We start from the raw sequence: 22,692 nt of genomic DNA, 5'->3' as shown, positions 1-22,692 counted from the left end.
CTGGATTTGTGTGTTTTCTTACCCCCTCACCATAGTTTGTCAAATGTTTAAACAACTGAACTTATATTCAAGGTTTGTTTCTCTTCATATGTTTTACTGGTTTACATTTGTCTCAGCAACCTGTTGAATGATTCTTCTGCTTTCAAAACAAAATGACAACAGGATGAATGCACACACTTGAAAATACAATACATGCAATGTTATGCATCATAGTGATGCAACCTCCTTTCAGTTTCATACTGCATGTCAATTGAAATCCTTACTGAAATGCACACCTTCTCAAGATTGCGCTTGACTGGCGTGTCAGGCACTCAATTACAGCTGTTTTATCAAGACAATGTGTTCGTTTTGTAAAATATAGTTCCGGTCTGGTGTGGCACCCCAGCTAACGCACAACGTTGCCACAACGTGGCGTGTTAGCAGGGACTGTCTGCGGCGCGCTGGTGTGTCCCGGGCTTTAGAGTAGAGAGACAGTTCAACTGTAAGTATGAACGGCAGAAACGGATATTGCCTTCCCTTTAACTAGAGCGTCAGGGACAGCCTCCCTGGCTTACGGCCATATTAGCCTGAATACGCCCGATCTCGTCCGATCTCGGAAGCCAAGCAGGCTCGGGTCTGGTCAGTACTTGGATGGGAGACCGCCTGGGAATACCAGGTGCTGTAAGCTTCTTCACCTTTTACACACCAGAGGGCGACAAATCACGAGTTTTAACTTTGGATACACACAATTTCATCATTATTTCAGATTTTACTTCCCCAAATACACAGGCATACAATAGATCTTGTTCTCCAACGTAAACGGTCCCTAGTAACTAGGGTACATTCGTAAATAAATTGAGCATCATGGCTAGAAGTGACTAAATGTTGCCTAATCTTTCTCATCGAGAAATGACACAATTACAGCAACACAAAAAGAACTCCACCGGACAAAGTTCAGTGCTCACAAGGAGCCTCATTCAACACACACGGTTCCATTCCCATTCATGCAAAGCACGAAAGTGTAAAACTTGGGAACATACTTGAGAGCAAAGATCACATTCAATCTCATTCAAGGCACGGATGTGAATGCAACGGGATGAAATTACTGAAATGATGCCTGCCCTTGAACTGTGATGATGGACTACCCGACTCGCCAATAATATTGGCTTCTGGTGTATTGAAATACAGGAGCTGCTGGATTTGTGTCATTTCTTACCCCCTCACCATAGTTTGTCAAATGTTTAAACAACTGAACTTATATTGAAGGTTTGTTTCTCTTCATATGTTTTACTGGTTTACATTTGTCTCAGCAACCTGTTGAATGATTCTTCTGCTTTCAAAACAAAATGACAACAGGATGAATGCACACACTTGAAAATACAATACATGCAATGTTATGCATCATAGTGATGCAACCTCCTTTCAGTTTCATACTGCATGTCAATTGAAATCCTTACTGAAATGCACACCTTCTCAAGATTGCGCTTGACTGGCGTGTCAGGCACTCAATTACAGCTGTTTTATCAAGACAATGTGTTCGTTTTGTAAAATATAGTTCCGGTCTGGTGTGGCACCCCAGCTAACGCACAACGTTGCCACAACGTGGCGTGTTAGCAGGGACTGTCTGTGGCGCGCTGGTGTGTCCCGGGCTTTAGAGTAGAGAGACAGTTCAACTGTAAGTATGAATGGCAGAAACGGATATTGCCTTCCCTTTAAATAGAGCGTCAGGGACAGCCTCCCTGGATTACGGCCATACTAGCCTGAATACGCCCGATCTCGTCCGATCTCGGAAGCCAAGCAGGCTCGGGCCTGGTTAGTACTTGGATGGGAGACCGCCTGGGAATACCAGGTGCTGTAAGCTTTTGCACCTTTTACACACCAGAGGGCGACAAATCACGAGTTTTAACTTTGGATACACACAATTTCATCATTATTTCAGATTTTACTTCCCCAAATACACAGGCATACAATAGATCTTGTTCTCCAACGTAAACGGTCCCTAGTAACTAGGGTACATTCGTAAATAAATTGAGCATCATGGCTAGAAGTGACTAAATGTTGCCTAATCTTTCTCATCAAGAAATGACACAATTACAGCAACACAAAAAGGAACTCCACCGGACAAAGTTCAGTGCTCACAAGGAGCCTCATTCAACACACACGGTTCCATTCCCATTCATGCAAAGCACGAAAGTGTAAAACTTGGGAACGTACTTGAGAGCAAAGATCACATTCAATCTCATTCAAGGCACGGATGTGAATGCAACGGGATGAAATTACTGAAATGATGCCTGCCCTCGAACTGTGATGATGGACTACCCGACTCGCCAATAATATTGGGTTCTGGTGTATTGAAATACAGGAGCTGCTGGATTTGTGTGTTTTCTTACCGCCTCACCATAGTTTGTCAAATGTTTAAACAACTGAACTTATATTCAAGGTTTGTTTCTCTTCATATGTTTTACTGGTTTACATTTGTCTCAGCAACCTGTTGAATGATTCATCTGCTTTCAAAACAAAATGACAACAGGATGAATGCACACACTTGAAAATACACTACATGCAATGTTATGCATCATAGTGATGCAACCTCCTTTCAGTTTCATACTGCATGTCAATTGAAATCCTTACTGAAATGCACACCTTCTCAAGATTGCGCTTGACTGGCGTGTCAGGCACTCAATTACAGCTGTTTTATCAAGACAATGTGTTCGTTTTGTAAAATATAGTTCCGGTCTGGTGTGGCACCCCAGCTAACGCACAACGTTGCCACAACGTGGCGTGTTAGCAGGGACAGTCTGCGGCGCGCTGGTGTGTCCCGGGCTTTAGAGTAGAGAGACAGTTCAACTGTAAGTATGAACGGCAGAAACGGATATTGCCTTCCCTTTAAGTAGAGCGTCAGGAACAGCCTCCCTGGCTTATGGCCATTCTAGCCTGAATACGCCCGATCTCGTCCGATCTCGGAAGCCAAGCAGGCTCGGGCCTGGTCAGCACTTGGATGGGAGACCGCCTGGGAATACCAGGTGCTGTAAGCTTTTGCACCTTTTACACACCAGAGGGCGACAAATCACGAGTTTTAACTTTGGATACACACAATTTCATCATTATTTCAGATTTTACTTCCCCAAATACACAGGCATACAATAGATCTTGTTCTCCAACGTAAACGGTCCCTAGTAACTAGGGTACATTCGTAACTAAATTGAGCATCATGGCTAGAAGTGACTAAATGTTGCCTAATCTTTCTCATCGAGAAATGACACAATTACAGCAACACAAAAAGGAACTCCACCGGACAAAGTTCAGTGCTCACAAGGAGCCTCATTCAACACACACGGTTCCATTCCCATTCATGCAAAGCAAGAAAGTGTAAAACTTGGGAACATACTTGAGAGCAAAGATCACATTCAATCTCATTCAAGGCACGGATGTGAATGCAACGGGATGAAATTACTGAAATGATGCCTGCCCTCGAACTGTGATGATGGACTACCCGACTCGCCAATCATGTTGGGTTCTGGTGTATTGAAATACAGGAGCTGCTGGATTTGTATGTTTTCTTACCCCCTCACCATAGTTTGTCAAATGTTTAAACAACTGAACTTATATTCAAGGTTTGTTTCTCTTCATATGTTTTACTGGTTTACATTTGTCTCAGCAACCTGTTGAATGATTCTTCTGCTTTCAAAACAAAATGACAACAGGATGAATGCACACACTTGAAAATACAATACATGCAATGTTATGCATCATAGTGATGCAACCTCCTTTCAGTTTCATACTGCATGTCAATTGAAATCCTTACTGAAATGCACACCTTGTCAAGATTGCGCTTGACTGGCGTGTCAGGCACTCAATTACAGCTGTTTTATCAAGACAATGTGTTCGTTTTGTAATATATAGTTCCGGTCTGGTGTGGCACCCCAGCTAACGCACAACGTTGCCACAATGTTGCCACAACGTGGCGTGTTAGCAGGGACTGTCTGCGGCGCGCTGGTGTGTCCCGGGCTTTAGAGTAGAGAGACAGTTCAACTGTAAGTATGAACGGCAGAAACGGATATTGCCTTCCCTTTAAGTAGAGCGTCAGGGACAGCCTCCCTGGCTTACGGCCATACTAGCCTGAATACGCCCGATCTCGTCCGATCTCGGAAGCTAAGCAGGCTCGGGCCTGGTCAGTACTTGGATGGGAGACCGCCTGGGAATACCAGGTGCTGTAAGCTTTTGCATCTTTTACACACCAGAGGGCGACAAATCACGAGTTTTAACTTTGGATACACGCAATTTCATCATTATTTCAGATTTGACTTCCCCAAATACACAGGCATACATTAGATCTTGTTCTCCAACGTAAACGGTCCCTAGTAACTAGGGTACATTCGTAAATAAATTGAGCATCATGGCTAGAAGTGACTAAATGTTGCCTAATCTTTCTCATCGAGAAATGACACAATTACAGCAACACAAAAAGGAACTCCACCGGACAAAGTTCAGTGCTCACAAGGAGCCTCATTCAACACACACGGTTCCATTCCCATTCATGCAAAGCACGAAAGTGTAAAACTTGGGAACATACTTGAGAGCAAAGATCACATTCAATCTCATTCAAGGCACGGATGTGAATGCAACGGGATGAAATTACTGAAATGATGCCTGCCCTCGAACTGTGATGATGGACTACCCGACTCGCCAATAATATTGGGTTCTGGTGTATTGAAATACAGGAGCTGCTGGATTTGTGTGTTTTCTTACCCCCTCACCATAGTTTGTCAAATGTTTAAACAACTGAACTTATATTCAAGGTTTGTTTCTCTTCATATGTTTTACTGGTTTACATTTGTCTCAGCAACCTGTTGAATGATTCTTCTGCTTTCAAAACAAAATGACAACAGGATGAATGCAAACACTTGAAAATACAATACATGCAATGTTATGCATCATAGTGATGCAACCTCCTTTCAGTTTCATACTGCATGTCAATTGAAATCCTTACTGAAATGCACACCTTCTCAAGATTGCGCTTGACTGGCGTGTCAGGCACTCAATTACAGCTGTTTTATCAAGACAATGTGTTCGTTTTGTAATATATAGTTCCGGTCTGGTGTGGCACCCCAGCTAACGCACAACGTTGCCACAATGTTGCCACAACGTGGCGTGTTAGCAGGGACTGTCTGCGGCGCGCTGGTGTGTCCCGGGCTTTAGAGTAGAGAGACAGTTCAACTGTAAGTATGAACGGCAGAAACGGATATTGCCTTCCCTTTAAGTAGAGCGTCAGGGACAGCCTCCCTGGCTTACGGCCATACTAGCCTGAATACGCCCAATCTCGTCCGATCTCGGAAACTAAGCAGGCTCGGGCCTGGTCAGTACTTGGATGGGAGACCGCCTGGGAATACCAGGTGCTGTAAGCTTTTGCATCTTTTACACACCAAAGGGCGACAAATCACAAGTTTTAACTTTGGATACACGCAATTTCATCATTATTTCAGATTTGACTTCCCCAAATACACAGGCATACAATAGATCTTGTTCTCCAACGTAAACGGTCCCTAGTAACTAGTGTACATTTGTAAATAAATTGAGCATCATGGCTAGAAGTGACTAAATGTTGCCTAATCTTTCTCATCGAGAAATGACACAATTACAGCAACACAAAAAGGAACTCCACCGGACAAAGTTCAGTGCTCACAAGGAGCCTCATTCAACACACACGGTTCCATTCCCATTCATGCAAAGCACGAAAGTGTAAAACTTGGGAACATACTTGAGAGCAAAGATCACATTGAATCTCATTCAAGGCACGGATGTGAATGCAACGGGATGAAATTACTGAAATGATGCCTGCCCTCGAACTGTGATGATGGACTACCCGACTCGCCAATAATATTGGCTTCTGGTGTATTGAAATACAGGAGCTGCTGGATTTGTGTGTTTTCTTACCCCCTCACCATAGTTTGTCAAATGTTTAAACAACTGAACTTATATTCAAGGTTTGTTTCTCTTCATATGTTTTACTGGTTTACATTTGTCTCAGCAACCTGTTGAATGATTCTTCTGCTTTCAAAACAAAATGTAAACAGGATGAATGCACACACTTGAAAATACAATACATGCAATGTTATGCATCATAGTGATGCAACCTCCTTTCAGTTTCATACTGCATGTCAATTGAAATCCTTACTGAAATGCACACCTTCTCAAGATTGCGCTTGACTGGCGTGTCAGGCACTCAATTACAGCTGTTTTATCAAGACAATGTGTTCGTTTTGTAATATATAGTTCCGGTCTGGTGTGGCACCCCAGCTAACGCACAACGTTGCCACAATGTTGCCACAACGTTTCGTGTTAGCAGGGACTGTCTGCGGCGCGCTGGTGTGTCCCGGGCTTTAGAGTAGAGAGACAGTTCAACTGTAAGTATGAACGGCAGAAACGGATATTGCCTTCCCTTTAAGTAGAGCGTCAGGGACAGCCTCCCTGGCTTACGGCCATACTAGCCTGAATACGCCCGATCTCGTCCGATCTCGGAAGCTATGCAGGCTCGGGCCTTGTCAGTACTTGGATGGGAGACCGCCTGGGAATACCAGGTGCTGTAAGCTTTTGCATCTTTTACACACCAAAGGGCGACAAATCACAAGTTTTAACTTTGGATACACGCAATTTCATCATTATTTCAGATTTGACTTCCCCAAATACACAGGCATTCAATAGATCTTGTTCTCCAACGTAATCGGTCCCTAGTAACTATTGTACATTTGTAAATAAATTGAGCATCATGGCTAGAAGTGACTAAATGTTGCCTAATCTTTCTCATCGAGAAATGACACAATTACAGCAACACAAAAAGGAACTCCACCGGACAAAGTTCAGTGCTCACAAGGAGCCTCATTCAACACACACGGTTCCATTCCCATTCATGCAAAGCACGAAAGTGTAAAACTTGGGAACATACTTGAGAGCAAAGATCACATTGAATCTCATTCAAGGCACGGATGTGAATGCAACGGGATGAAATTACTGAAATGATGCCTGCCCTCGAACTGTGATGATGGACTACCCGACTCGCCAATAATATTGGGTTCTGGTGTATTGAAATACAGGAGCTGCTGGATTTGTGTGTTTTCTTACCCCCTCACCATAGTTTGTCAAATGTTTAAACAACTGAACTTATATTCAAGGTTTGTTTCTCTTCATATGTTTTACTGGTTTACATTTGTCTCAGCAACCTGTTGAATGATTCTTCTGCTTTCAAAACAAAATGACAACAGGATGAATGCACACACTTGAAAATACAAAACATGCAATGTTATGCATCATAGTGATGCAACCTCCTTTCAGTTTCATACTGCATGTCAATTGAAATCCTTACTGAAATGCACACCTTCTCAAGATTGCGCTTGACTGGCGTGTCAGGCACTCAATTACAGCTGTTTTATCAAGACAAATGTGTTCGTTTTGTAAAATATAGTTCCGGTCTGGTGTGGCACCCCAGCTAACGCACAACGTTGCCACAACGTGGCATATTAGCAGGGACTGTCTGCGGCGCGCTGGTGTGTCCCGGGCTTTAGAGTAGAGAGACAGTTCAACTGTAAGTATGAACGGCAGAAACGGATATTGCCATCCCTTTAAGTAGAGCGTCAGGGACAGCCTCCCTGGCTTACGGCCATACTAGCCTGAATACGCCCGATCTCGTCCGATCTCGGAAGCTAAGCAGGCTCGGGCCTGGTCAGTACTTGGATGGGAGACCGCCTGGGAATACCAGGTGCTGTAAGCTTTTGCATCTTTTACACACCAGAGCGCGACAAATCACGAGTTTTAACTTTGGATACACGCAATTTCATCATTATTTCAGATTTGACTTCCCCAAATACACAGGCATACAATAGATCTTGTTCTCCAACGTAAACGGTCCCTAGTAACTAGGGTACATTCGTAAATAAATTGAGCATCATGGCTAGAAGTGACTAAATGTTGCCTAATCTTTCTCATCGAGAAATGACACAATTACAGCAACACAAAAAGGAACTCCACCGGACAAAGATCAGTGCTCACAAGGAGCCTCATTCAACACACACGGTTCCATTCCCATTCATGCAAAGCACGAAAGTGTAAAACTTGGGAACATACTTGAGAGCAAAGATCACATTCAATCTCATTCAAGGCACGGATGTGAATGCAACGGGGTGAAATTACTGAAATGATGCCTGCCCTCGAACTGTGATGATGGACTACCCGACTCGCCAATAATATTGGGTTCTGGTGTATTGAAATACAGGAGCTGCTGGATTTGTGTGTTTTCTTACCCCCTCACCATAGTTTGTCAAATGTTTAAACAACTGAACTTATATTCAAGGTTTGTTTCTCTTCATATGTTTTACTGGTTTACATTTGTCTCAGCAACCTGTTGAATGATTCTTCTGCTTTCAAAACAAAATGACAACAGGATGAATGCACACACTTGAAAATACAATACATGCAATGTTATGCATCATAGTGATGCAACCTCCTTTCAGTTTCATACTGCATGTCAATTGAAATCCTTACTGAAATGCACACCTTCTCAAGATTGCGCTTGACTGGCGTGTCAGGCACTCAATTACAGCTGTTTTATCAAGACAAATGTGTTCGTTTTGTAAAATATAGTTCCGGTCTGGTGTGGCACCCCAGCTAACGCACAACGTTGCCACAACGTGGCATATTAGCAGGGACTGTCTGCGGCGCGCTGGTGTGTCCCGGGCTTTAGAGTAGAGAGACAGTTCAACTGTAAGTATGAACGGCAGAAACGGATATTGCCATCCCTTTAAGTAGAGCGTCAGGGACAGCCTCCCTGGCTTACGGCCATACTAGCCTGAATACGCCCGATCTCGTCCGATCTCGGAAGCTAAGCAGGCTCGGGCCTGGTCAGTACTTGAATGGGAGACCCCCTGGGAATACCAGGTGCTGTAAGCTTTTGCATCTTTTACACACCAGAGCGCGACAAATCACGAGTTTTAACTTTGGATACACGCAATTTCATCATTATTTCAGATTTGACTTCCCCAAATACACAGGCATACAATAGATCTTGTTCTCCAACGTAAACGGTCCCTAGTAACAAGGGTACATTCGTAAATAAATTGAGCATCATGGCTAGAAGTGACTAAATGTTGCCTAATCTTTCTCATCGAGAAATGACACAATTACAGCAACACAAAAAGGAACTCCACCGGACAAAGATCAGTGCTCACAAGGAGCCTCATTCAACACACACGGTTCCATTCCCATTCATGCAAAGCACGAAAGTGTAAAACTTGGGAACATACTTGAGAGCAAAGATCACATTCAATCTCATTCAAGGCACGGATGTGAATGCAACGGGGTGAAATTACTGAAATGATGCCTGCCCTCGAACTGTGATGATGGACTACCCGACTCGCCAATAATATTGGGTTCTGGTGTATTGAAATACAGGAGCTGCTGGATTTGTGTGTTTTCTTACCCCCTCACCATAGTTTGTCAAATGTTTAAACAACTGAACTTATATTCAAGGTTTGTTTCTCTTCATATGTTTTACTGGTTTACATTTGTCTCAGCAACCTGTTGAATGATTCTTCTGCTTTCAAAACAAAATGACAACAGGATGAATGCACACACTTGAAAATACAATACATGCAATGTTATGCATCATAGTGATGCAACCTCCTTTCAGTTTCATACTGCATGTCAATTGAAATCCTTACTGAAATGCACACCTTCTCAAGATTGCGCTTGACTGGCGTGTCAGGCACTCAATTACAGCTGTTTTATCAAGACAAATGTGTTCGTTTTGTAAAATATAGATCCGGTCTGGTGTGGCACCCCAGCTAACGCACAACGTTGCCACAACGTGGCATATTAGCAGGGACTGTCTGCGGCGCGCTGGTGTGTCCCGGGCTTTAGAGTAGAGAGACAGTTCAACTGTAAGTATGAACGGCAGAAACGGATATTGCCATCCCTTTAAGTAGAGCGTCAGGGACAGCCTCCCTGGCTTACGGCCATACTAGCCTGAATACGCCCGATCTCGTCCGATCTCGGAAGCTAAGCAGGCTCGGGCCTGGTCAGTACTTGGATGGGAGACCGCCTGGGAATACCAGGTGCTGTAAGCTTTTGCATCTTTTACACACCAGAGCGCGACAAATCACGAGTTTTAACTTTGGATACACGCAATTTCATCATTATTTCAGATTTGACTTCCCCAAATACACAGGCATACAATAGATCTTGTTCTCCAACGTAAACGGTCCTTAGTAACTAGGGTACATTCGTAAATAAATTGAGCATCATGGCTAGAAGTGACTAAATGTTGCCTAATCTTTCTCATCGAGAAATGACACAATTACAGCAACACAAAAAGGAACTCCACCGGACAAAGATCAGTGCTCACAAGGAGCCTCATTCAACACACACAGTTCCATTCCCATTCATGCAAAGCACGAAAGTGTAAAACTTGGGAACATACTTGAGAGCAAAGATCACATTCAATCTCATTCAAGGCACGGATGTGAATGCAACGGGATGAAATTACTGAAATGATGCCTGCCCTCGAACTGTGATGATGGACTACCCGACTCGCCAATAATATTGGGTTCTGGTGTATTGAAATACAGGAGCTGCTGGATTTGTGTGTTTTCTTACCCCCTCACCATAGTTTGTCAAATGTTTAAACAACTGAACTTATATTCAAGGTTTGTTTCTCTTCATATGTTTTACTGGTTTACATTTGTCTCAGCAACCTGTTGAATGATTCTTCTGCTTTCAAAACAAAATGACAACAGGATGAATGCACACACTTGAAAATACAATACATGCAATGTTATGCATCATAGTGATGCAACCTCCTTTCAGTTTCATACTGCATGTCAATTGAAATCCTTACTGAAATGCACACCTTCTCAAGATTGCGCTTGACTGGCGTGTCAGGCACTCAATTACAGCTGTTTTATCAAGACAAATGTGTTCGTTTTGTAAAATATAGTTCCGGTCTGGTGTGGCACCCCAGCTAACGCACAACGTTGCCACAACGTGGCATATTAGCAGGGACTGTCTGCGGCGCGCTGGTGTGTCCCGGGCTTTAGAGTAGAGAGACAGTTCAACTGTAAGTATGAACGGCAGAAACGGATATTGCCATCCCTTTAAGTAGAGCGTCAGGGACAGCCTCCCTGGCTTACGGCCATACTAGCCTGAATACGCCCGATCTCGTCCGATCTCGGAAGCTAAGCAGGCTCGGGCCTGGTCAGTACTTGGATGGGAGACCGCCTGGGAATACCAGGTGCTGTAAGCTTTTGCATCTTTTACACACCAAAGGGCGACAAATCACGAGTTTTAACTTTGGATACACGCAATTTCATCATTATTTCAGATTTGACTTCCCCAAATACACAGGCATACAATAGATCTTGTTCTCCAACGTAAACGGTCCCTAGTAACTAGGGTACATTCGTAAATAAATTGAGCATCATGGCTAGAAGTGACTAAATGTTGCCTAATCTTTCTCATCGAGAAATGACACAATTACAGCAACACAAAAAGGAACTCCACCGGACAAAGATCAGTGCTCACAAGGAGCCTCATTCAACACACACGGTTCCATTCCCATTCATGCAAAGCACGAAAGTGTAAAACTTGGGAACATACTTGAGAGCAAAGATCACATTCAATCTCATTCAAGGCACGGATGTGAATGCAACGGGATGAAATTACTGAAATGATGCCTGCCCTCGAACTGTGATGATGGACTACCCGACTCGCCAATAATATTGGGTTCTGGTGTATTGAAATACAGGAGCTGCTGGATTTGTGTGTTTTCTTACCCCCTCACCATAGTTTGTCAAATGTTTAAACAACTGAACTTATATTCAAGGTTTGTTTCTCTTCATATGTTTTACTGGTTTACATTTGTCTCAGCAACCTGTTGAATGATTCTTCTGCTTTCAAAACAAAATGACAACAGGATGAATGCACACACTTGAAAATACAATACATGCAATGTTATGCATCATAGTGATGCAACCTCCTTTCAGTTTCATACTGCATGTCAATTGAAATCCTTACTGAAATGCACACCTTCTCAAGATTGCGCTTGACTGGCGTGTCAGGCACTCAATTACAGCTGTATTATCAAGACAATGTGTTCGTTTTGTAAAATATAGTTCCGGTCTGGTGTGGCACCCCAGCTAACGCACAACGTTGCCACAACGTTTCGTGTTAGCAGGGACTGTCTGCGGCGCGCTGGTGTGTCCCGGGCTTTAGAGTAGAGAGACAGTTCAACTGTAAGTATGAATGGCAGAAACGGATATTGCCTTCCCTTTAAGTAGAGCGTCAGGGACAGCCTCCCTGGCTTATGGCCATACTAGCCTGAATACGCCCGATCTCGTCCGATCTCGGAAGCTAAGCAGGCTCGGGCCTGGTCAGTACTTGGATGGGAGACCGCCTGGGAATACCAGGTGCTGTAAGCTTTTGCATCTTTTACACACCAAAGGGCGACAAATCACAAGTTTTAACTTTGGATACACGCAATTTCATCATTATTTCAGATTTGACTTCCCCAAATACACAGGCATACAATAGATCTTGTTCTCCAACGTAAACGGTCCCTAGTAACTAGTGTACATTTGTAAATAAATTGAGCATCATGGCTAGAAGTGACTAAATGTTGCCTAATCTTTCTCATCGAGAAATGACACAATTACAGCAACACAAAAAGGAACTCCACCGGACAAAGTTCAGTGCTCACAAGGAGCCTCATTCAACACACACGGTTCCATTCCCATTCATGCAAAGCACGAAAGTGTAAAACTTGGGAACATACTTGAGAGCAAAGATCACATTGAATCTCATTCAAGGCACGGATGTGAATGCAACGGGATGAAATTACTGAAATGATGCCTGCCCTCGAACTGTGATGATGGACTACCCGACTCGCCAATAATATTGGCTTCTGGTGTATTGAAATACAGGAGCTGCTGGATTTGTGTGTTTTCTTACCCCCTCACCATAGTTTGTCAAATGTTTAAACAACTGAACTTATATTCAAGGTTTGTTTCTCTTCATATGTTTTACTGGTTTACATTTGTCTCAGCAACCTGTTGAATGATTCTTCTGCTTTCAAAACAAAATGACAACAGGATGAATGCACACACTTGAAAATACAATACATGCAATGTTATGCATCATAGTGATGCAACCTCCTTTCAGTTTCATACTGCATGTCAATTGAAATCCTTACTGAAATGCACACCTTCTCAAGATTGCGCTTGACTGGCGTGTCAGGCACTCAATTACAGCTGTTTTATCAAGACAATGTGTTCGTTTTGTAATATATAGTTCCGGTCTGGTGTGGCACCCCAGCTAACGCACAACGTTGCCACAATGTTGCCACAACGTTTCGTGTTAGCAGGGACTGTCTGCGGCGCGCTGGTGTGTCCCGGGCTTTAGAGTAGAGAGACAGTTCAACTGTAAGTATGAACGGCAGAAACGGATATTGCCTTCCCTTTAAGTAGAGCGTCAGGGACAGCCTCCCTGGCTTACGGCCATACTAGCCTGAATACGCCCGATCTCGTCCGATCTCGGAAGCTAAGCAGGCTCGGGCCTTGTCAGTACTTGGATGGGAGACCGCCTGGGAATACCAGGTGCTGTAAGCTTTTGCATCTTTTACACACCAAAGGGCGACAAATCACAAGTTTTAACTTTGGATACACGCAATTTCATCATTATTTCAGATTTGACTTCCCCAAATACACAGGCATACAATAGATCTTGTTCTCCAACGTAAACGGTCCCTAGTAACTAGTGTACATTTGTAAATAAATTGAGCATCATGGCTAGAAGTGACTAAATGTTGCCTAATCTTTCTCATCGAGAAATGACACAATTACAGCAACACAAAAAGGAACTCCACCGGACAAAGTTCAGTGCTCACAAGGAGCCTCATTCAACACACACGGTTCCATTCCCATTCATGCAAAGCACGAAAGTGTAAAACTTGGGAACATACTTGAGAGCAAAGATCACATTGAATCTCATTCAAGGCACGGATGTGAATGCAACGGGATGAAATTACTGAAATGATGCCTGCCCTCGAACTGTGATGATGGACTACCCGACTCGCCAATAATATTGGGTTCTGGTGTATTGAAATACAGGAGCTGCTGGATTTGTGTGTTTTCTTACCCCCTCACCATAGTTTGTCAAATGTTTAAACAACTGAACTTATATTCAAGGTTTGTTTCTCTTCATATGTTTTACTGGTTTACATTTGTCTCAGCAACCTGTTGAATGATTCTTCTGCTTTCAAAACAAAATGACAACAGGATGAATGCACACACTTGAAAATACAATACATGCAATGTTATGCATCATAGTGATGCAACCTCCTTTCAGTTTCATACTGCATGTCAATTGAAATCCTTACTGAAATGCACACCTTCTCAAGATTGCGCTTGACTGGCGTGTCAGGCACTCAATTACAGCTGTTTTATCAAGACAATGTGTTCGTTTTGTAATATATAGTTCCGGTCTGGTGTGGCACCCCAGCTAACGCACAACGTTGCCACAATGTTGCCACAACGTTTCGTGTTAGCAGGGACTGTCTGCGGCGCGCTGGTGTGTCCCGGGCTTTAGAGTAGAGAGACAGTTCAACTGTAAGTATGAACGGCAGAAACGGATATTGCCTTCCCTTTAAGTAGAGCGTCAGGGACAGCCTCCCTGGCTTACGGCCATACTAGCCTGAATACGCCCGATCTCGTCCGATCTCGGAAGCTAAGCAGGCTCGGGCCTTGTCAGTACTTGGATGGGAGACCGCCTGGGAATACCAGGTGCTGTAAGCTTTTGCATCTTTTACACACCAAAGGGCGACAAATCACAAGTTTTAACTTTGGATACACGCAATTTCATCATTATTTCAGATTTGACTTCCCCAAATACACAGGCATACAATAGATCTTGTTCTCCAACGTAAACGGTCCCTAGTAACTAGTGTACATTTGTAAATAAATTGAGCATCATGGCTAGAAGTGACTAAATGTTGCCTAATCTTTCTCATCGAGAAATGACACAATTACAGCAACACAAAAAGGAACTCCACCGGACAAAGTTCAGTGCTCACAAGGAGCCTCATTCAACACACACGGTTCCATTCCCATTCATGCAAAGCACGAAAGTGTAAAACTTGGGAACATACTTGAGAGCAAAGATCACATTGAATCTCATTCAAGGCACGGATGTGAATGCAACGGGATGAAATTACTGAAATGATGCCTGCCCTCGAACTGTGATGATGGACTACCCGACTCGCCAATAATATTGGGTTCTGGTGTATTGAAATACAGGAGCTGCTGGATTTGTGTGTTTTCTTACCCCCTCACCATAGTTTGTCAAATGTTTAAACAACTGAACTTATATTCAAGGTTTGTTTCTCTTCATATGTTTTACTGGTTTACATTTGTCTCAGCAACCTGTTGAATGATTCTTCTGCTTTCAAAACAAAATGACAACAGGATGAATGCACACACTTGAAAATACAAAACATGCAATGTTATGCATCATAGTGATGCAACCTCCTTTCAGTTTCATACTGCATGTCAATTGAAATCCTTACTGAAATGCACACCTTCTCAAGATTGCGCTTGACTGGCGTGTCAGGCACTCAATTACAGCTGTTTTATCAAGACAAATGTGTTCGTTTTGTAAAATATAGTTCCGGTCTGGTGTGGCACCCCAGCTAACGCACAACGTTGCCACAACGTGGCATATTAGCAGGGACTGTCTGCGGCGCGCTGGTGTGTCCCGGGCTTTAGAGTAGAGAGACAGTTCAACTGTAAGTATGAACGGCAGAAACGGATATTGCCATCCCTTTAAGTAGAGCGTCAGGGACAGCCTCCCTGGCTTACGGCCATACTAGCCTGAATACGCCCGATCTCGTCCGATCTCGGAAGCTAAGCAGGCTCGGGCCTGGTCAGTACTTGGATGGGAGACCGCCTGGGAATACCAGGTGCTGTAAGCTTTTGCATCTTTTACACACCAGAGCGCGACAAATCACGAGTTTTAACTTTGGATACACGCAATTTCATCATTATTTCAGATTTGACTTCCCCAAATACACAGGCATACAATAGATCTTGTTCTCCAACGTAAACGGTCCCTAGTAACTAGGGTACATTCGTAAATAAATTGAGCATCATGGCTAGAAGTGACTAAATGTTGCCTAATCTTTCTCATCGAGAAATGACACAATTACAGCAACACAAAAAGGAACTCCACCGGACAAAGATCAGTGCTCACAAGGAGCCTCATTCAACACACACGGTTCCATTCCCATTCATGCAAAGCACGAAAGTGTAAAACTTGGGAACATACTTGATAGCAAAGATCACATTCAATCTCATTCAAGGCACGGATGTGAATGCAACGGGGTGAAATTACTGAAATGATGCCTGCCCTCGAACTGTGATGATGGACTACCCGACTCGCCAATAATATTGGGTTCTGGTGTATTGAAATACAGGAGCTGCTGGATTTGTGTGTTTTCTTACCCCCTCACCATAGTTTGTCAAATGTTTAAACAACTGAACTTATATTCAAGGTTTGTTTCTCTTCATATGTTTTACTGGTTTACATTTGTCTCAGCAACCTGTTGAATGATTCTTCTGCTTTCAAAACAAAATGACAACAGGATGAATGCACACACTTGAAAATACAATACATGCAATGTTATGCATCATAGTGATGCAACCTCCTTTCAGTTTCATACTGCATGTCAATTGAAATCCTTACTGAAATGCACACCTTCTCAAGATTGCGCTTGACTGGCGTGTCAGGCACTCAATTACAGCTGTTTTATCAAGACAAATGTGTTCGTTTTGTAAAATATAGTTCCGGTCTGGTGTGGCACCCCAGCTAACGCACAACGTTGCCACAACGTGGCATATTAGCAGGGACTGTCTGCGGCGCGCTGGTGTGTCCCGGGCTTTAGAGTAGAGAGACAGTTCAACTGTAAGTATGAACGGCAGAAACGGATATTGCCATCCCTTTAAGTAGAGCGTCAGGGACACCCTCCCTGGCTTACGGCCATACTAGCCTGAATACGCCCGATCTCGTCCGATCTCGGAAGCTAAGCAGGCTCGGGCCTGGTCAGTACTTGGATGGGAGACCGCCTGGGAATACCAGGTGCTGTAAGCTTTTGCATCTTTTACACACCAGAGCGCGACAAATCACGAGTTTTAACTTTGGATACACGCAATTTCATCATTATTTCAGATTTGACTTCCCCAAATACACAGGCATACAATAGATCTTGTTCTCCAACGTAAACGGTCCCTAGTAACTAGGGTACATTCGTAAATAAATTGAGCATCATGGCTAGAAGTGACTAAATGTTGCCTAATCTTTCTCATCGAGAAATGACACAATTACAGCAACACAAAAAGGAACTCCACCGGACAAAGATCAGTGCTCACAAGGAGCCTCATTCAACACACACGGTTCCATTCCCATTCATGCAAAGCACGAAAGTGTAAAACTTGGGAACATACTTGAGAGCAAAGATCACATTGAATCTCATTCAAGGCACGGATGTGAATGCAACGGGATGAAATTACTGAAATGATGCCTGCCCTCGAACTGTGATGATGGACTACCCGACTCGCCAATAATATTGGGTTCTGGTGTATTGAAATACAGGAGCTGCTGGATTTGTGTGTTTTCTTACCCCCTCACCATAGTTTGTCAAATGTTTAAACAACTGAACTTATATTCAAGGTTTGTTTCTCTTCATATGTTTTACTGGTTTACATTTGTCTCAGCAACCTGTTGAATGATTCTTCTGCTTTCAAAACAAAATGACAACAGGATGAATGCACACACTTGAAAATACAATACATGCAATGTTATGCATCATAGTGATGCAACCTCCTTTCAGTTTCATACTGCATGTCAATTGAAATCCTTACTGAAATGCACACCTTCTCAAGATTGCGCTTGACTGGCGTGTCAGGCACTCAATTACAGCTGTTTTATCAAGACAAATGTGTTCGTTTTGTAAAATATAGTTCCGGTCTGGTGTGGCACCCCAGCTAACGCACAACGTTGCCACAACGTGGCATATTAGCAGGGACTGTCTGCGGCGCGCTGGTGTGTCCCGGGCTTTAGAGTAGAGAGACAGTTCAACTGTAAGTATGAACGGCAGAAACGGATATTGCCATCCCTTTAAGTAGAGCGTCAGGGACAGCCTCCCTGGCTTACGGCCATACTAGTCTGAATACGCCCGATCTCGTCCGATCTCGGAAGCTAAGCAGGCTCGGGCCTGGTCAGTACTTGAATGGGAGACCGCCTGGGAATACCAGGTGCTGTAAGCTTTTGCATCTTTTACACACCAGAGCGCGACAAATCACGAGTTTTAACTTTGGATACACGCAATTTCATCATTATTTCAGATTTGACTTCCCCAAATACACAGGCATACAATAGATCTTGTTCTCCAACGTAAACGGTCCCTAGTAACTAGGGTACATTCGTAAATAAATTGAGCATCATGGCTAGAAGTGACTAAATGTTGCCTAATCTTTCTCATCGAGAAATGACACAATTACAGCAACACAAAAAGGAACTCCACCGGACAAAGATCAGTGCTCACAAGGAGCCTCATTCAACACACACGGTTCCATTCCCATTCATGCAAAGCACGAAAGTGTAAAACTTGGGAACATACTTGAGAGCAAAGATCACATTCAATCTCATTCAAGGCACGGATGTGAATGCAACGGGGTGAAATTACTGAAATGATGCCTGCCCTCGAACTGTGATGATGGACTACCCGACTCGCCAATAATATTGGGTTCTGGTGTATTGAAATACAGGAGCTGCTGGATTTGTGTGTTTTCTTACCCCCTCACCATAGTTTGTCAAATGTTTAAACAACTGAACTTATATTCAAGGTTTGTTTCTCTTCATATGTTTTACTGGTTTACATTTGTCTCAGCAACCTGTTGAATGATTCTTCTGCTTTCAAAACAAAATGACAACAGGATGAATGCACACACTTGAAAATACAATACATGCAATGTTATGCATCATAGTGATGCAACCTCCTTTCAGTTTCATACTGCATGTCAATTGAAATCCTTACTGAAATGCACACCTTCTCAAGATTGCGCTTGACTGGCGTGTCAGGCACTCAATTACAGCTGTTTTATCAAGACAAATGTGTTCGTTTTGTAAAATATAGTTCCGGTCTGGTGTGGCACCCCAGCTAACGCACAACGTTGCCACAACGTGGCATATTAGCAGGGACTGTCTGCGGCGCGCTGGTGTGTCCCGGGCTTTAGAGTAGAGAGACAGTTCAACTGTAAGTATGAACGGCAGAAACGGATATTGCCATCCCTTTAAGTAGAGCGTCAGGGACAGCCTCCCTGGCTTACGGCCATACTAGCCTGAATACGCCCGATCTCGTCCGATCTCGGAAGCTAAGCAGGCTCGGGCCTGGTCAGTACTTGGATGGGAGACCGCCTGGGAATACCAGGTGCTGTAAGCTTTTGCATCTTTTACACACCAGAGCGCGACAAATCACGAGTTTTAACTTTGGATACACGCAATTTCATCATTATTTCAGATTTGACTTCCCCAAATACACAGGCATACAATAGATCTTGTTCTCCAACGTAAACGGTCCCTAGTAACTAGGGTACATTCGTAAATAAATTGAGCATCATGGCTAGAAGTGACTAAATGTTGCCTAATCTTTCTCATCGAGAAATGACACAATTACAGCAACACAAAAAGGAACTCCACCGGACAAAGATCAGTGCTCACAAGGAGCCTCATTCAACACACACGGTTCCATTCCCATTCATGCAAAGCACGAAAGTGTAAAACTTGGGAACATACTTGAGAGCAAAGATCACATTCAATCTCATTCAAGGCACGGATGTGAATGCAACGGGATGAAATTACTGAAATGATGCCTGCCCTCGAACTGTGATGATGGACTAACCGACTCGCCAATAATATTGGGTTCTGGTGTATTGAAATACAGGAGCTGCTGGATTTGTGTGTTTTCTTACCCCCTCACCATAGTTTGTCAAATGTTTAAACAACTGAACTTATATTCAAGGTTTGTTTCTCTTCATATGTTTTACTGGTTTACATTTGTCTCAGCAACCTGTTGAATGATTCTTCTGCTTTCAAAACAAAATGACAACAGGATGAATGCACACACTTGAAAATACAATACATGCAATGTTATGCATCATAGTGATGAAACCTCCTTTCAGTTTCATACTGCATGTCAATTGAAATCCTTACTGAAATGCACACCTTCTCAAGATTGCGCTTGACTGGCGTGTCAGGCACTCAATTACAGCTGTTTTATCAAGACAAATGTGTTCGTTTTGTAAAATATAGTTCCGGTCTGGTGTGGCACCCCAGCTAACGCACAACGTTGCCACAACGTGGCATATTAGCAGGGACTGTCTGCGGCGCGCTGGTGTGTCCCGGGCTTTAGAGTAGAGAGACAGTTCAACTGTAAGTATGAACGGCAGAAACGGATATTGCCATCCCTTTAAGTAGAGCGTCAGGGACAGCCTCCCTGGCTTACGGCCATACTAGCCTGAATACGCCCGATCTCGTCCGATCTCGGAAGCTAAGCAGGCTCGGGCCTGGTCAGTACTTGGATGGGAGACCGCCTGGGAATACCAGGTGCTGTAAGCTTTTGCATCTTTTACACACCAGAGCGCGACAAATCACGAGTTTTAACTTTGGATACACGCAATTTCATCATTATTTCAGATTTGACTTCCCCAAATACACAGGCATACAATAGATCTTGTTCTCCAACGTAAACGGTCCCTAGTAACTAGGGTACATTCGTAAATAAATTGAGCATCATGGCTAGAAGTGACTAAATGTTGCCTAATCTTTCTCATCGAGAAATGACACAATTACAGCAACACAAAAAGGAACTCCACCGGACAAAAATCAGTGCTCACAAGGAGCCTCATTCAACACACACGGTTCCATTCCCATTCATGCAAAGCACGAAAGTGTAAAACTTGGGAACATACTTGAGAGCAAAGATCACATTCAATCTCATTCAAGGCACGGATGTGAATGCAACGGGATGAAATTACTGAAATGATGCCTGCCCTCGAACTGTGATGATGGACTACCCGACTCGCCAATAATATTGGGTTCTGGTGTATTGAAATACAGGAGCTGCTGGATTTGTGTGTTTTCTTACCCCCTCACCATAGTTTGTCAAATGTTTAAACAACTGAACTTATATTCAAGGTTTGTTTCTCTTCATATGTTTTACTGGTTTACATTTGTCTCAGCAACCTGTTGAATGATTCTTCTGCTTTCAAAACAAAATGACAACAGGATGAATGCACACACTTGAAAATACAATACATGCAATGTTATGCATCATAGTGATGCAACCTCCTTTCAGTTTCATACTGCATGTCAATTGAAATCCTTACTGAAATGCACACCTTCTCAAGATTGCGCTTGACTGGCGTGTCAGGCACTCAATTACAGCTGTTTTATCAAGACAAATGTGTTCGTTTTGTAAAATATAGTTCCGGTCTGGTGTGGCACCCCAGCTAACGCACAACGTTGCCACAATGTTGCCACAACGTGGCGTGTTACCAGGGACTGTCTGCGGCGCGCTGGTGTGTCCCGGGCTTTAGAGTAGAGAGACAGTTCAACTGTAAGTATGAACGGCAGAAACGGATATTGCCTTCCCTTTAAGTAGAGCGTCAGGGACAGCCTCCCTGGCTTACGGCCATACTAGCCTGAATACGCCCGATCTCGTCCGATCTCGGAAGCTAAGCAGGCTCGGGCCTGGTCAGTACTTGGATGGGAGACCGCCTGGGAATACCAGGTGCTGTAAGCTTTTGCATCTTTTACACACCAGAGGGCGACAAATCACGAGTTTTAACTTTGGATACACGCAATTTCATCATTATTTCAGATTTGACTTCCCCAAATACACAGGCATACAATAGATCTTGTTCTCCAACGTAAACGGTCCCTAGTAACTAGGGTACATTCGTAAATAAATTGAGCATCATGGCTAGAAGTGACTAAATGTTGCCTAATCTTTCTCATCGAGAAATGACACAATTACAGCAACACAAAAAGGAGCTCCACCGGACAAAGTTCAGTGCTCACAAGGAGCCTCATTCAACACACACGGTTCCATTCCCATTCATGCAAAGCACGAAAGTGTAAAACTTGGGAACATACTTGAGAGCAAAGATCACATTCAATCTCATTCAAGGCACGGATGTGAATGCAACGGGATGAAATTACTGAAATGATGCCTGCCCTCGAACTGTGATGATGGACTACCCGACTCGCCAATAATATTGGGTTCTGGTGTATTGAAATACAGGAGCTGCTGGATTTGTGTGTTTTCTTACCCCCTCACCATAGTTTGTCAAATGTTTAAACAACTGAACTTATATTCAAGGTTTGTTTCTCTTCATATGTTTTACTGGTTTACATTTGTCTCAGCAACCTGTTGAATGATTCTTCTGCTTTCAAAACAAAATGACAACAGGATGAATGCAAACACTTGAAAATACAATACATGCAATGTTATGCATCATAGTGATGCAACCTCCTTTCAGTTTCATACTGCATGTCAATTGAAATCCTTACTGAAATGCACACCTTCTCAAGATTGCGCTTGACTGGCGTGTCAGGCAC

The 22,692-nt window shown here is 43.4% G+C and overlaps 19 non-coding genes across 19 annotated transcripts; all 19 read left to right on the top strand.

Annotated features, from left to right (window-relative positions):
- Positions 1 to 548: 548 nt before the first annotated feature.
- LOC136735310 (5S ribosomal RNA) lies at positions 549 to 667 on the top strand. Its single transcript, XR_010810928.1, has one exon. It is a non-coding gene; the product is annotated as a 5S ribosomal RNA (ribosomal RNA).
- A 1,054-nt stretch (positions 668 to 1,721) lies between these two features.
- Positions 1,722 to 1,840, top strand: LOC136735951 (5S ribosomal RNA). The gene has a single exon (XR_010811478.1). It is a non-coding gene; the product is annotated as a 5S ribosomal RNA (ribosomal RNA).
- Positions 1,841 to 2,895: 1,055 nt separating this feature from the next.
- Positions 2,896 to 3,014, top strand: LOC136735394 (5S ribosomal RNA). The gene has a single exon (XR_010811003.1). It is a non-coding gene; the product is annotated as a 5S ribosomal RNA (ribosomal RNA).
- Positions 3,015 to 4,080: 1,066 nt separating this feature from the next.
- Positions 4,081 to 4,199, top strand: LOC136735675 (5S ribosomal RNA). Its single transcript, XR_010811207.1, has one exon. It is a non-coding gene; the product is annotated as a 5S ribosomal RNA (ribosomal RNA).
- Positions 4,200 to 5,265: 1,066 nt separating this feature from the next.
- On the top strand, positions 5,266 to 5,384 carry LOC136735348 (5S ribosomal RNA). The gene has a single exon (XR_010810965.1). It is a non-coding gene; the product is annotated as a 5S ribosomal RNA (ribosomal RNA).
- A 1,066-nt stretch (positions 5,385 to 6,450) lies between these two features.
- Positions 6,451 to 6,569, top strand: LOC136735365 (5S ribosomal RNA). Its single transcript, XR_010810977.1, has one exon. It is a non-coding gene; the product is annotated as a 5S ribosomal RNA (ribosomal RNA).
- A 1,056-nt stretch (positions 6,570 to 7,625) lies between these two features.
- Positions 7,626 to 7,744, top strand: LOC136735673 (5S ribosomal RNA). Its single transcript, XR_010811205.1, has one exon. It is a non-coding gene; the product is annotated as a 5S ribosomal RNA (ribosomal RNA).
- Positions 7,745 to 8,800: 1,056 nt separating this feature from the next.
- LOC136735778 (5S ribosomal RNA) lies at positions 8,801 to 8,919 on the top strand. The gene has a single exon (XR_010811306.1). It is a non-coding gene; the product is annotated as a 5S ribosomal RNA (ribosomal RNA).
- Positions 8,920 to 9,975: 1,056 nt separating this feature from the next.
- On the top strand, positions 9,976 to 10,094 carry LOC136735672 (5S ribosomal RNA). Its single transcript, XR_010811204.1, has one exon. It is a non-coding gene; the product is annotated as a 5S ribosomal RNA (ribosomal RNA).
- Positions 10,095 to 11,150: 1,056 nt separating this feature from the next.
- Positions 11,151 to 11,269, top strand: LOC136735671 (5S ribosomal RNA). The gene has a single exon (XR_010811203.1). It is a non-coding gene; the product is annotated as a 5S ribosomal RNA (ribosomal RNA).
- A 1,055-nt stretch (positions 11,270 to 12,324) lies between these two features.
- LOC136735758 (5S ribosomal RNA) lies at positions 12,325 to 12,443 on the top strand. The gene has a single exon (XR_010811288.1). It is a non-coding gene; the product is annotated as a 5S ribosomal RNA (ribosomal RNA).
- A 1,066-nt stretch (positions 12,444 to 13,509) lies between these two features.
- Positions 13,510 to 13,628, top strand: LOC136735174 (5S ribosomal RNA). The gene has a single exon (XR_010810795.1). It is a non-coding gene; the product is annotated as a 5S ribosomal RNA (ribosomal RNA).
- A 1,066-nt stretch (positions 13,629 to 14,694) lies between these two features.
- On the top strand, positions 14,695 to 14,813 carry LOC136735173 (5S ribosomal RNA). Its single transcript, XR_010810794.1, has one exon. It is a non-coding gene; the product is annotated as a 5S ribosomal RNA (ribosomal RNA).
- A 1,056-nt stretch (positions 14,814 to 15,869) lies between these two features.
- LOC136735670 (5S ribosomal RNA) lies at positions 15,870 to 15,988 on the top strand. The gene has a single exon (XR_010811202.1). It is a non-coding gene; the product is annotated as a 5S ribosomal RNA (ribosomal RNA).
- Positions 15,989 to 17,044: 1,056 nt separating this feature from the next.
- On the top strand, positions 17,045 to 17,163 carry LOC136735669 (5S ribosomal RNA). The gene has a single exon (XR_010811201.1). It is a non-coding gene; the product is annotated as a 5S ribosomal RNA (ribosomal RNA).
- Positions 17,164 to 18,219: 1,056 nt separating this feature from the next.
- LOC136735960 (5S ribosomal RNA) lies at positions 18,220 to 18,338 on the top strand. Its single transcript, XR_010811487.1, has one exon. It is a non-coding gene; the product is annotated as a 5S ribosomal RNA (ribosomal RNA).
- Positions 18,339 to 19,394: 1,056 nt separating this feature from the next.
- Positions 19,395 to 19,513, top strand: LOC136735666 (5S ribosomal RNA). Its single transcript, XR_010811200.1, has one exon. It is a non-coding gene; the product is annotated as a 5S ribosomal RNA (ribosomal RNA).
- Positions 19,514 to 20,569: 1,056 nt separating this feature from the next.
- Positions 20,570 to 20,688, top strand: LOC136735665 (5S ribosomal RNA). The gene has a single exon (XR_010811199.1). It is a non-coding gene; the product is annotated as a 5S ribosomal RNA (ribosomal RNA).
- Positions 20,689 to 21,755: 1,067 nt separating this feature from the next.
- Positions 21,756 to 21,874, top strand: LOC136735664 (5S ribosomal RNA). The gene has a single exon (XR_010811198.1). It is a non-coding gene; the product is annotated as a 5S ribosomal RNA (ribosomal RNA).
- Positions 21,875 to 22,692: the final 818 nt, after the last annotated feature.

The sequence above is a fragment of the Amia ocellicauda genome, unplaced genomic scaffold (assembly GCF_036373705.1).
Source record: "Amia ocellicauda isolate fAmiCal2 unplaced genomic scaffold, fAmiCal2.hap1 HAP1_SCAFFOLD_41, whole genome shotgun sequence".
Classification (NCBI taxonomy): Eukaryota; Metazoa; Chordata; class Actinopteri; order Amiiformes; family Amiidae; genus Amia; species Amia ocellicauda.
The sequence above is the reverse complement of the archived record's forward strand: the minus strand, read 5'-3'. Positions and strand labels throughout refer to the sequence as shown.